Genomic DNA, 14,776 nt, shown 5'->3' with positions numbered 1-14,776 from the left:
CATGGGGTTAGATCTCATGACCCTGAGATCATGACAGAGCCAAAATCAAAAGTGGGATGCTTAGCCACCTGAGATGCCGAAGAGCCCCCACAGAATTGGTTTAGTAAGCAAATGACTGAGTCTAAGAGATGAAGGGTTAAATGAGATGCTTAATGACTCTGGTCGTAAAATCTGCCTACATCTGTGCAAAATCAGCACAAAATTCTAAACTTTTTTTTTTTTTTTTTTTTTTAGTTTAAAACATTTTGTTCTGAGTAAGGGATACAAGTTCTTTTACAAATTCTTTTTGGCCATAAAATTACAAACACTTTTGTAGCCTAAGAAAAGTAAGCTGTGAGGAGTAGTTACCTTTTCTAGAACAAAATGTCAGACCTATCAGGATGGCTATTATCAAGAAAAAGGGGGAAAAAAGAAAGCAAAAGCAACAAGTGTTGTGAAGGTGTGGAGAAATTAGAACCCTCATGTACTGTTGGTGGGAATACAGATTGAGGGACACTTAGGTGGCTCAGTTGGTTAAGAGACCAACTCTTGATCTTGATTCAGGTTTTGATCTCAGGGTCATGAGTTCAGGCCCCACATTGGGCTCTGTGCTGGGTGTGGAGCCTACTTAAAAAAAGAAGCGAGAAGAAGAAGTAGAAGAAGAAAACAAAGAAGGAAGAGAAGAAGAAGAACAACAGCAACTACTACTACTTTCTGATCCAGCAATCCTACTTCCGGGTATTTATCCAAAATAATTGAAATCAGGATCTTTTTTTAAAATTTTTAAAATTATTTTTTATTTTTTATTAGAGAGAGAGACAGGCAGAGGGAGAAGCAGGCTCCATGTAGGGAGCCCAACATGGGACTCAATCCCAGGTCTCCAGGATCACACCCTGGGCTGAAAGCAGTGCTAAACCACTGAGCCACCGGGGCTGCCCCTGAAATCAGGATCTTACAGAGACATTAACACTCCCATGTTCATTGTGGTACTAGTCACAATAGCCAAGATGTAGAAACAGCCTAAACATCCATCAAGAGATGAATGGAGGGGCAGCCTGAGTGGCTCAGCGGTTTAGCACGGCCTTCTACCTGGGGCCTGATCCTGGAGACCCGGGATCGAGTCCTGCATCAGGCTCCCTGCATGGAGCCTGCTTCTCCCTCTGCCTGTGTCTCTGCCTCTCTCTCTCTCTCTGTGTCTCATGAATAAATAAATAAAATCTTAAAAAAAAAGAGAGAGATGAATGGATAAAAGACCTATCACAAACACATGAACACATGCACACACACATGCACACTGGAATACTATTCAAGCTTAAAAAAAGAAGGAAAAAAAATAGAAGGAAATTCTTCAATACAAGGACGACATGGATGAACATTGAGGACGTTATGCTCAGTGAAACAGGCCAGTAACAGGAGGACAGATACTGCCTAATTCTACTCATGTGCGTCTCAAGTAGTCAAATTCACAGAATCAAAGACTAAAATGGTGGTTAATCAGCAGATACCAGGTTTCAGTTAAGCAAGATGAAGAAGTTCTAGAGATCTGCTGTGCAACATGGGACCTACTGTCAACAATAACTAGTGTTATACACATGAACATGGAAGAAGGTGGGTCTCATGCTAAGTGTTCTTACCACAATAAAATAAAAAAAGAAACAGGAGTCCCCAGCTGGCTCAGTTGGCAGAGGATGTGACTCTTGATCTGGGGGTTATGAGTTTAAGACCCATGTCAGGAGCCTACTTAATTTTTAAAAAGAGGGAGAGGGCAGCCGGGCAGCCTGGATGGCTCAGCCGTTTAGCACCACCTTCAGCCCAGGGTGTGATCCTGGGGTCCTGGGATCGAGTCCCATGTCAGGCTTCCTGCATGGAGCCTGCTTCTCCCTCTGCCTGTGTCTCTGTCTCTGTCTCTCTCTGTCTTTCATGAATAAATAGTCTTAAAAAAAAAAAGAGGGAGAGAAAAAAAAGAGGGAGAGGGCAGAAAAATAAACATTGTTGGCTATAATATAATAGCTGGTTCTGGAACCTCACAGAAAAGGGAAATATACATGTAAGAAAAAAAATTCTTTGTGAAGCTCCCTAAGAATCCTATCACAGGATGAGCCCTTTGGTAGGATGGGTGAGGGATTACACACTTAGAGGCAGGGACTTGTCCAAGTGCTCAGAGCCTGAATTCTTCCTTGCACAATCCTGTTTGCAGTGCTGTGAAGACCAGACCAGTGACAACATTGTGTGCCTGCTGTCCAGCTGCACCCTTGACCCTAAGAAGTGAAACCAAGCGGGAAATGCATTTTAAAAATATGACTGTAGGATGCCTGGGTGCCTCAGCGGTTGAGCATCTGCCTTTGGCTCAGGGCAGGAGGGTACCACACATCAGGCTTCCTGCATAGAGCCTACTTCTCCCTCTGCCTGTGTCTCTGCCTCTGTGTGTGTGTGTGTGTGTGTGTGTGTCATGAATAAATAAATAAATTTTAAAAAAATAATAAAATAAAAGGGATCTCTGGGTGGCTCAGTGGTTTAGCTCCTGCCTTCAGCCCAGGCTGTGATCCTGGAGTCCCCGGATCGAGTCCCACATCGGGCTCCCTGCAGGGAGCCTGCTTCTCCCTCTGCCTGTGTCTCTGCCTCTCTCTCTATGTGTGTCTGATGCATAAATAAATAAAATCTTAAAAAAAAAAAAAAGGAAAGAAAAGAAAAGAGAAAGGAAAAAAATGACTTTTTCCTGCAAGCTCTTGCTGCCTTTCCTGGCCTGGCAAGCTGGTCTGAACTTCAGAAGAAGATGGCTGAACTTCCCCCACCCAACCTTCCACCCTCTCTGACTCCCAAGGTAGCTGGTTGTGGCGGGAAAAGCTTTGAAGTCTGTCTCAGTCAGCTCGGGGCTGCTATAATGAAACACCAGAGTCCGGGGAGCCCAAGATCACGGTGCTGGCAAAATCGGCTCACAGTGAAGGCTCTCTCCCTGGCCTGAGACGCTGCCGCCTTGCCACCTCCTCACAAGATGGAAAGGGAGAGCTCTGAGTCATACAGACACTAGGCCATCACGAGGACCACCTACATCTAATTCTCTCTGGAAGGGCCCAGCTCTTCACACCACTGCGCTGGGGGGAGGGCTTCAACATCTGGATTTGGCAGGGTCAGGAGGACACCCACGTTCATTCGATAATGAAGTCTGTAGTCCTTGCTCTGGCCCCTACCAGTTGTGTAAACTTGGGTGAGTTACCCAACGTGTCTGACCTTCTTTCCTCATCAGTCTGACGGAATGCGGTGTCTGCCTCCTAGGGTTTGGGAAGAAGTGAGTAATATATAAAACCTCAAGCGCATGCTGCAAATCCAGTATTTGCTCAACACACACTCTTCTTCTCTGTCCATCTGTGGTGGAGGCTGCCCATCCGCCATCTTATCCTGTTCTCTTCCTCTGTGGTAGTAGGTTGCTCGGTTTGTAGCTTGTACCTGACCAGCCACAATAAAGACCATTCTCTTTTAGTTGTGGCCCTGTGATTAGCTTCTTGGCGACAGGATTCAGGGGAAAGTCTCACGTGGCAATTCCAGGTAACCTCCCAGAATCTCTCTCTCCTGTTGCTGGAATTCCAGCTGCCGCCTTGGGTCAGACATGAGGGCCACCCCGAGGATGTCGGCGTGGTGAACCAGGAGTCTGTGCCCCTGGGAAGTTTGGGCCAAACCAGCCCTGGACAGCCTCCCCATTAGCTGAATCTAATCCCGATACGCGGCCATTCATGCACGTCTGCCAATGGTTCGAATGTTCCCCACATTCCCTGGTGTCTCATTTTCTCCAGAATTTGGGGGGTGTGGGGAGGAAGGATGCACCAAAGGTAAACAAAAAAAGACAAAAAAAGAAAGAAAAAAAGACACCCCAAGATGCCCGACAGTCTCTCCCCATTCAGCTCTCTTACATGTATAATTCTCCACGCCCACATCCCTGTCTATAAATATTTCTGAGAGCTGGAGGCAGATGTGGAAAAGGGAATCATTTCATTCTGAACCAGAGCAGGGTACTGTTTCTTCCCTCCCTGCACCCCACAGTATCAACTACTGAGCAATTTTCTTTTTAAGATTTTATTCATTTATTCATGAGAGAGAGAGAGAAAGAGAGAGAGAGAGGCAGAGACACCGGCAGAGAGAGAAGCAGGCTCCATGCAGGGAGCCCGACACGGGATTTGATCCCAGAATCCTGGGATCACACCCTGAGCGGAAGGCAGGCGCCAAACCGCTGAGCCACCCGGGGATCCCCCTGAGCATTTTGTTTTGCTCTTAAACTATATTTATTTTTTTTTTAATAATCTCCCATGACCCTGAGATCTACTGACCGATCTACTGACCAAGCCAGCCAGGCACCCCAACTACTGAGCATTTTTATTTTTAAGATTTTATTTATTTATTCATGGGAGACACACACACACACACACACACACACACACACACACACACACACAATGGCAGAGACACAGGCAGAGGGAGAAGCAGGCTCCATGCGAGGAGCCCGATGTGGGACTCGATCCCAGGTCTCCAGGATCACACCCCGGGCTGCAGGCAGCACTAAACCGCTGCACCACAGGGGCTGCCCCAACTACTGAGCATTTTGAACCTGGGTCTGTGCCAGGTGCACAGAGACGGAGAGAACAGGAAGGTCACCAAATCTTCAGGGAGCTCAAAAGGTGTGGAGGAAGCTGACCAATGACCCATCTCTGGACAGGGGTGGGAGGGAACAGAGGGGAGGGGAAACAGACTCAGCTGAGAACTGGAAAGGCTTCAGAGAGATGCTGAGGGAAAGAAGAGAAAATTGTATATGCAAAAGCACATGACACCTGAGGCACCTGGATGGTCAGTCAGTTGAGCATTTGACTCAGGTCATGATCTCGGGGTCCGAGGATTGAGCCCCACATCAGGCTTCATGCTCATCCGGAGTCTGCATGCGGATTCTCTCTCCCTCTCACTGTGCTCCTCCCCCTGCTGTCTCTCTCTCTCTCTCTCTCTCTAATAAGTAAATAAATCTTTAAAAAAAAAAAAAAGCACAAGACCAAAATGATAGAAAATAAGTATCAACAACCATGTGGAAACACTGGGACCCTCATGCATGGCTGGCATGAATGTGGAATTGCTGTGGAAATCAGTTTGGTGATTCCTAAAAAAAAAAAATTAAACATGGAATTACAGCATAATCCAACAATTCTACTTCTAGGCATGCGCCTGAAAGAGTTGAAAGTAAGGATTCAGGCAGCCCTGGTGGCTCAGCGGTTTAGCGCCACCTTCAGCCCAGGGCATGATCCTGGAGACACGGGATCAAGTCCGGTGTCCGGCTCCCTGCATGGAGCCTGCTTCTCCCTCTGCCCATGTCTCTGCCTCTCTCTCTCTCTCTCTCTGTGTCTCTCATGAATAAATAAATAAAATCTTGAAAAAAAAAAGTAAGGATCCAAACAGATACTTGTAAGCCGTGTGTTGCAGCATTATCACACTAGCGGAAAAGTGGGAAGAATTCAAATGTCCATCAAAAGGTGAATGCATAAACCAAATGTGATATATATATATATAATATATATATATTCCGATATATATTATATATATATATATATATATGCAAGTGGAATATTACTCAGCCATGTAAAAGAATGAAATTCTTATTCATGCTATAGTTTATTTATTTTTTATTTATTTATTTTTAAAAGATTTTATTTATTCCTGAGAGACACAGAGAGAGAGAGAGAGGCAGAGACACAGGCAGAGGGAGAAGCAGGCTCCATGCAGGGAGCCCGATGTGGAACTCGATCCCAGGACTCCAGGACCATGACCTGGGCCAAAGACAGGCGCTAAACCAAGGATCCCCTCATGCTATAGTTTAGATAAACTTTTCTTTTTTTTTTAAGATTTATTTATTTATTTATTTATTTATTTATTTATTTATATGATAGACATAGAGAGAGAGAGAGAGAGGCAGAGACACAGGAGGAGGGAGAAGCAGGCTCCATGCCGGGAGCCCAATGTGGGACTCGATCCTGGGACTCCAGGATCGCGCCCTGGGCCAAATGCAGGCACTAAACCACTGAGCCACCCAGGGATCCCCTGAACTTTTCTTTTTTAAGATTTATTTATCGGGCGCCTGGTTGGCTCAGTTGGTGGGTCATGTGACTGTTGATTTCAGCTTGGGTTGTAGTCTTGGGGTTGTGAGATTGAGCCCTGTGTCAGCTCTGAGCTCAGTTTTTCTCCCTCTCATTCTGCCCCTCCCCCTGCTCACTCTCTCTCAAATTAAAAAATAAATCTTAAAAAAATAAACTTAAAAAAAAAAAAAAACTTAACCAGGGCACCTGGGTGACTTAGTTGGGCAGCTGCCTTTGGCCGGGGTCATGATCCTGGGGTCCTGGGATCGAGCTCCACGTCGGGCTCCCTGCTCAGTGGGGAGCCTGCTTTTCCCTCTCCCCTCTGCTCCTGCTCTCTCTCACTCTCTCTCTCTCTCTTTCTTTCAAATAAATAAAATATATTTTTTAAGAAAGACACTTAACTGACTGAGCCACCCAAGCACCTCCATTTTCAACCGTTTTTAAGTGTAGAATTCAGTGGCATTCATTCCATTTGTAATGTTGTGAACTATCATCACTATTTTTAGAATGTTTTCATCACTCCAAGCAGAAACTCTGAAACCATTACACAATAATTCCCCATCCCCTCCTTCTGCTGGCCCCCAGGAACCTCTAATCTATTTTCCACATCTATGGATTTACCTAGTCTAGATACTTCATCTAAGTGGAACCATACACTATGTGTCCTTTTGTGTCTGGTTTCTTTCACTTAGCAGAATGTTTTCAAGGTTCATGTGCCTTGTGGGGTTGCCTGGGTGGCTCTGTTGGTCACTCTTGATTTCTGCTCAGGTCATGATCTTAGGGTCATGAGATCCAGCCCCCTGTCTGGCTCTGTGCGCAGCAGGGAGTCTGCTTCTTCCTCTCCTGCTGCCCCTCCCCCCTGCTCATTCTCTCTCTCTCTCTCTCTCTCTCTCTCTCTCAAATACATAAATAAAATATTTTTTAAAAAAATGGTTGAAGGCAGCCCCAGTGGCTCAGCGGTTTAGCACTGCCTTCAGCCCAGGGCATGATCCTGGGGACACAGGATCGAGTCCCACGTCAAGCTCCCTGCATGGAGCCTGCTTCTCCCTCTGCCTGGGTCTCTGCCTCTTTCTCTCTGTGTGTCTCTCATGAACGGATGAATAAAATATTTTTTTAAGAGCTGATTTTTTTAAAGATTTTATTTATTTATTCATGATAGACACAGAGAGAGAGGGAGGCAGAGACACAGGCAGAGGGAGAAGCAGGCTCCATGCAGGGAGCCTGACGTGGGACTCAATCCAGGGACTCCAGGATCACACCCTGGGTGCTTAAACCGCTGAGCCATCCAGGCTGCCCTGGATGAATAAAATCTTACAAAAAAAAGGTTGAGGGACGCCTGGGTGGTTCAGTGGTTGGGTGTCTGTCTTCAGCTCAGGGCGTGATCCTGAGATCCTGGGATCCTTTGATCCTTTGTTCATAATCACTGAAACATGGAAGCTCCCTATGGGGAGCCTGCTTCTCCCTCCTACTATGTCACTGCCTCTCTCTCTCTGTGTCTCATGAGTAAATAAGTAAATCTTTTTTAAAATGGTTGAAAATGGGTTGCCTGGCTGGCTTAGTCGGTAGGGCATGTGAGTCTTGATCTCAGGGCTTTGAGTTTGAGCCCATGTTGGCTGTAGAGATGACTTAAATTAAAAATTTTAAAAAGATTTTATTTGGGGATCCTTGGGTGGCTCGGCGGTTTCGTGCCTGCCTTTGGCCCTGAGCGCGATCCAGGAGTCCCAGGATCGAGTCCCACGTCGGGCTCCCGGAATGGAGCCTGCTTCTCCCTCTGCCTGTGTCTCTGCCTCTCTCTCTCTATGTCTATCATAAATAAATAAAAATTAATTAAAAAAAGATTTTATTTATTTATTCATGAGAGGCACACAGAGAGAGTGAGGCAGAGACATAGGCAGAGGGAGAAGCAGGCTCCATGCAAGGAATCCGGAACTCAATCCTGGATCCCAGGATCAGGACCTGAGCCGAAGACAGACGTTCAACCCCTGAGCCATCCAGGCATCCTAAAAATAAAATCTTTTAAAAAATGGTTGAAATGGCAAATCACACACACACACACACACACACACACACACACACACACGATGTTGATTTCTAGAAGATGCAAACAGGCCCACCAGGTCAAGGGCAGGGCATTGCAGGGGCACATGATTTCCACTTATAGGATCAGGACTAGTCAGGTTTCCATGGTGGTTTCTATCTTACCACTTTATCTTCTTCCACTCCAAGCTCTGGATGGCCTAATTCTGCTTTCAGAAGGGTTGGATGAATAGAACAGAATGTAACAAAAGATATGGGTGTTTTGAGACATCTGTCTTGTGGTGTGTTTTAGTAATTTTTTCCCCTTTATCACAGAATAGTAGTCCATGGTGTGGATGTACTACACCCTACACATTCTGTATACGGACATCTCAGAACTTTCCAGTCTGGGTTGCACCGAACATTTTTTTAAAGATATTGTTTATTTATTAATGAGAGACATAGAGAGGCAGAAACATAGGCAGAGGGAGCTCCTGTGGGGAGCCTGATGTGGGACTTGATCCCCGGCCCCTGGGATCACACCCTGAGCTGAAGGCAGAGCTCAACCCTGAGCTATCCAGCGTCTCTTACACAAATCTTTTTGTAAACATGGTTTCATTTCTCTTAGATAACCTAGAAGTGAGATTGCTAGGTCACAGGTGTATAAATGTTTAACTTGATAAGAAACTGCCTGACTTCTTCTCGTGTTTTTTGTTTTGGGGTTTTTTTTTTTTTTTAAGATTTATTTATTTGACAGAGAGCACAAGCAGGGGGAATGGCAGGCAGAGCAAGAAGAAGCAGGCTCCCTACAGGGCAGGGAGCCAAATGTGGGGCTCAATCCCACAACTCTGGGATCATGACCTGAGCCGAAGGCAGACACTTAACCAACTGAGCCACCCAGGCGCCCCTCTTCTCATGTGTTTGTACCATTTCATAATCCCACTGGCACTGTGTGGGAGTTCCAGTGGCTCTACAGCTTTGCTAACGTTGGTGTCATCAGTCTTTAAATTTTAGCCATTCTGGTGGATGTGTGGTGGTATTTGATCACAGTTTTGTTTTTTTTTTTTTTTTAAGATTTATTTATTTATGATAGACACAGAGAGAGAGAGACAGAGGCGGAGGCAGAGACACAGGCAGAGAGAGAAGCAGGCCCCATGCAGGGAGCCCAATGCGGGACTCGATTCCAGGACTCCAGGATCGCGCCCTGGGCCAAAGGCAGGCGCCAAACCGCTGAGCCACCCAGGGATCCCTGATCACAGTTTTAATTTGCACTTCCTTTTGGTTAATGATGTTGAGCACTTTTTTTTTTTTTTTTTGCTTATTACTCATATCTTTCTCTGTGAAATGTCTGTTCAACTCTCTTGCCTAATTTGTTTACTGGGTTGTTCATCTTTTTATTGTTAACTTGACATCCAAGTTTGACCTTCCCAGAAAGAGTCATCCTTGAGTCTGGTGAGATCAGAAGTCATGGAGGAAGAAGACATGGTCTGCAGTCAACCTGGGGCACGCCAGCCCTTCCTTCGTGATGGAGCTGCACCTCCTCTCCCTCTGAGCATTAGGTGGTGAGTGAAGACTGGCTTCTCACAGTCTCACCAGGAAACACCTTCTCAAAGAAGCTCAGATCGGGTGATGGGGGAGGTGTTGTCACCCACGAAGGTGGATGACCTCATCAGAGAACCACATGCTGAAAACCAGAAAGCCTGGACCTCAGAGACCCCCTCCAACAAACTTGAAAAGCTTTCTCTTTGGGCTGACATTGACCCTCCTGATAGCCTCCTGATGTGTGGCTTTACTAAGAGGAGCAGCAGAAGAAAGTTGCAATGCATAAGAAAACATCTCTTGGAAGTTACTGGACAGTGAATCCTCTTTCTTTCTTTCTTTTCTGCCCCCGCCCTTTGGTTAGTTTACTGGTGTTTGAGTCATTTGCTGAGTAAATCTGAAAGGACAAAAAAGGGAACTCGATCAGACATGCCTCTATCTTCGGCCCCATGCACCCTGTCAGGGCTTCCTCCAGAATCATCCAGCAGTTGTTGCTTTTTCATGATTTTCTCAAACTTACCCCAAAGTTGAAAAAATAAGCAAGTAAAATTGATGGAAACTCACACGCACACAAAAACCCACATGCAGATATTTCCAGAAGCTTTGTTCATAATCACTGAAACATGGAAGCAACCAAACTGTGTTTTAGTAGGTGAATGTATGATATATCCACACGGATGATTTCTTGGTGCTAAAAAGAAGTGAGTTCTCACACCACAAAGAGATACATATTTCTTAGTGAACCTCTGATACATATTTCTAAGTGAAAGAACATCAGCTCCAAAAGGGAAAAAATTCTGATTTGTTCATTGCTAAAGCCCTGGCATCTAAAACAGTGTCTGCCCATGTAGATCCTCAATACAATTTTGATGGGAAAAAAAATGATGGGGAATAGAGGCCCTTCATCTCATCCTGAATCATAAGCAAGGAGAAAGAAACAAGGGGAGCCTAGGATGACTAGCTAAGATGTGTACCCTAATTCAATGTCCATCCAAATATGAGCCACTAAATGAAATGCTTATTCTTGGGCCATATGCTAGACCTGCTTGATCAGGATGAGTGCCCCTATGGAGGGGTATCTGCATTTTTTTTTAAAGATTTTATATATTCATGAGAGACACAGAGAAGCAGAGACATAGGCAGAGGGAGAAAGAAACAGGCTCCCTGCAAGGAGCCTGATGTGGGACCTGATCCCAAGACTCCAGGATCATGACCTGAGCCAAAGGTGGATGCTCAACCACTGAGTCACCCAGGTACCCTGGTATCTGTATTTTAAAATAAGCATCCCAGATGATTAGCTGAAGCTGAGAACCCTTGTCTACCCACTAAAAATGCAGATATTTGTAGACCTTTGGATGTACAGAGGCAGTAAAGCTTGGACACCTTATAGTCCAACACTTCCATCTTCATAGATAGAAAAACTGCAGTCCCTTGCCACAAAGCCACAGCAAGTCACCTCCTGGCTCTAGGCCTCAGCTGAGCAGCCCCCTCAGGCCGTAAGAAGTTCTTTCACCTGTGATTGAAAAGCTCATTTGTGAGGCAGCTGATAAATACCAATTCTATTCAGTCAAGGCCAGCGAGGTATTTACTTCCTCTTAGAAGGCAGGGGAAATCCAAAGAAGCTTTTAAATAGGTCTCTTTAGGGTAAAAATTTGATGAGGTCACAGAAGGATTCACTTCCCCAAGCTGACAGGAAACGTTTTCCTCTGGTTTCTCTTTTCACGTGATGTGATTTACTTAGTATATTTAACTTAAAATGAAATGATCAAATTTTAAATATGCAAAAACAGAGCCAGGGTGTAAACCCAGGAAAGCTGGCACCTGCCACTGATCTCATGTCAGCAGGGCCAGGAATTTGCCATCTGACCTTGAAGGACCTTGGGCCCTGGCAGGACTAAGTGATTTCCGTGAGTCTTTTCAGTTCTTGCGATCTGTAGTTCCCTGAGTCTAACTCACTCTACAATTAGTCAGTAGCCAAAGCCCTTCTGTGGAGTGCCCATTGGGAGGTCTCTGCTAAAGTGTGGGCTTGTTCTAATCCAGAACAAAATAGAACCAAAGATCTCTAGAGCTGAGGAGATTAAGTGAGAGAGATAGGAGCCAGTCCATAAAACTGATGAAAACAGAGCTAAAATACAGTCTGGGCTTTCATGGGGGAAATAAGGCAATCTCCAAGCAAAGAGATAGAGGAGGTGAGTGAGGACAAAGGAGCCCCTGAAGGCAAAGGGGAGGATATTTTCAAGGACAAAAAGTCAAATTTCTGTATCTGGTTCTGTCCCCTGTGCACCACTTTAATATTTCCTTCCTTTCCTTTCCTTTCCTTTTTTTCCTTTCCTTTCCTTCCTTTCCTTTCTTTTTTTAAGATGTTATATATTCATGAGAGACACACACAGAGAAGCATAGCCTGATACAGGACTCGATCCCAAGACTCCAGGCTCACACCTTGAGCAAAAGGTAGATGCTCAGCCACTGAGCCACCCAGGGGTCCCTCTTTTTCTTTTAAGATTTATTTATTTGATAGAGAGAGACAGCACAAGCAGGAAAGAGGGGTAGTGGGAGAGGGAGAAGCAGGCTTCCTGCTGAGCAAGGAGCCTGACATGGGGCTCGATCCCAGGACCCTGACATCATGACCTGAGCCGAAGGCAGATACTTACTGACTGAGCCACCCAAGCACCCTTATTTTATTTTTATTTATTTTTAAAATAAAAAAAACTTATTTATTTATTCATGAGAAACACACAGAGAGAGGTAAAGACACAGGCAGAGAGAAGCAGGCTCCATGCAGGGAGTCTAATGTGGGACTCCATCCTGGGACTCCGGGATAATGCCTGGAGCCAAAGGCAGATGCTCAACTACTGAGCTACCCAGGCGTCCCCCTTATTTTATTTTTTTAAGTGAATTCTACACCCAACATGGGGCTTGACTCACAACCCCAAGATCAAGAGTCCCATGTTCTATCAACTGAGCCAGCCAGGTGCCCCAAGAACAAATATGTTTAAATCCATGTGTTCATAATGATAGATATAAAATATGTTTTATGTTGACACCTGGCTGGCTCAGTCCATAGAGCATGGGACTCTTGATCTCAGGATCATGAGTTCAAGCCTCATGTTGGGTGTAGAGCTTACTTAAAAAAAATAAAAAATAAAGTTAAAACAAAATAAAATATTAGTGGTCATAATGACAATAAAAAATCTCATTGATCAATTACCTTTGGAAGTTACTAGGGAACCAATTAATTATTTTGAAAACTGCTAAAAGAGTCACAAGTTTATCTCACTTTTCTTCTATGAAGTGTACCTCATGTAATCAATTAACCAATGAAGAGATGTTCCTCCTACAGGTATTCTAGCATAAATGCTGAAGTGATGTCACCATTTACAAGCCCTAATCAATGCAATGATATTAATATATATCTTTTTTTTAAAGACTTTATTTATTCATGAGAGACTCACACACACAGAGGCAGAGACACAGGCAGAGGGAGAAGCAGGCTCCATGCAGGGAGCCTGATGTGGGACTCGATTCCGGGTCTCCAGGATCACACCCTGGGCGGAAGTTGGCACTAAACCGCTGAGCCACTGGGGTTGCCCTCAATGCAATGATATTAATGACTGTAAACATCACAAAATGAGAGACAAGCACACATTGTGATCCTCCTTGTGGAAGTACACAATACCACATGAGTAATCTTAAAAAAAAATAAAATAAAATCAAACTTGATCTGATCAGACACTTTAGGTCTAACTACCAACATGCAGAGAACACAGGAAGCAGTGTAAGATGTTAGAAGAATTCCACACAGGTACCACCAGCAAGATCCAGCCTGGAAGGGGATCCCTGGGTGGCTCAGCAGATTAGCGCCTGCCTTTGGCCCAGGGCGCAATGCTGCAGTCCCGGGATCGAGTCCCATTTCAGGCTCCCAGCATGGAGCCTGCTTGTGTCTCTGCCTCTCTCTCTCTCTGTGTCTATCATGAATGAATGAATAAATCTTAAAAAAAAGAAAAAAAAATCCAGCCTGGGAAAAACTCTACCAGAGAAACCACCTGCTTTCTTTAAAAAAACCCCAATAGGGGAATCCCTGGGTGGCACAGCGGTTTGGCGCCTGCCTTTGGCCCAGGGCACGATCCTGGAGACCCGGAATTGAATCCCACATAGGGCTCCAGGTGCATGGAGCCTGCTTCTTTCTCTGCCTATGTCTCTGCCTCTCTCTCTCTCTCTCTCTATCATAAATAAAAAAAAATAAAATAAAATAAGACTGTGCATCAATAAATAAATAAATAAATAAATAAATAAATAAATAAATAAATAAAACTGTGCATCAGGGATCCCTGGGTGGCTCAGCGGTTGAGCCTCTCTGCCTTTGGCTCAGGGCGTGAGTCTCGGAATCAAGTCCCGCATCGGGCTCCCTGCGTGGAGCCTGCCTCTCTCTCTCCATGAATAAATAAATTAAAAAAAAAATAAAATTGTAGGTAAAGGGATTGCGCTAATGGGGAAAATGCAATTAAGAAATCAGGAAGAGAGCAGCCCGGTGGCTCAACAGTTTAGCGCCGCCTTCAGCCCAGGGCCTGATCCTGGAGACCCGGGATCTAGCCCCACGTCAGGCTCCCTGCATGGAGCCTGCTTCTCTCCCTCTCTCTCTCCCTGTGTCTCTGCCTCTCTCTTTCTGTCATGGATAAATAAATAAAATCTTAAAAAAAAAAAAAAAGAAAGAAAGAAAGAAAGAAATCAGGAAGAAACACTGTCCTGCAAAACGCTGATGCTACTTGGTGTAAGAGCCGTAGGATGAGTCATTTCCCCCTTCATTTCTACATTTTCTGTAGCGTCTGTAATGTATTGTTATAAGATTTTTATAATAAGAAATTATGCACAGTAAACCCTAAGGGGAAACAAAACCACATTTTTGCCGTGCTCTTCCTGGTTTCAAAAACCCATTTACTCTTTCCCCAAGTCCTGCAGGCTTTAGCTAAACTTCCCGCCATCTTTCGCAAGTTTAGATTATCTGAGTTCTTGGGACTCTGAGGGTTTTGAGGAAAGCGAGTCAAATTCAGGGTACTCAAGCTTCCACCCGGCCGCAGGACGACGGGAGCCGCAGGCCACTCAGCGCGGCACCGCCGAAGGGCACTGCCAGACTTCGGGAC

This window comes from Canis aureus, chromosome 16 (assembly GCF_053574225.1).
Source record: "Canis aureus isolate CA01 chromosome 16, VMU_Caureus_v.1.0, whole genome shotgun sequence".
NCBI lineage: Eukaryota > Metazoa > Chordata > Mammalia > Carnivora > Canidae > Canis > Canis aureus.
This window is presented reverse-complemented; position numbering follows the sequence as displayed.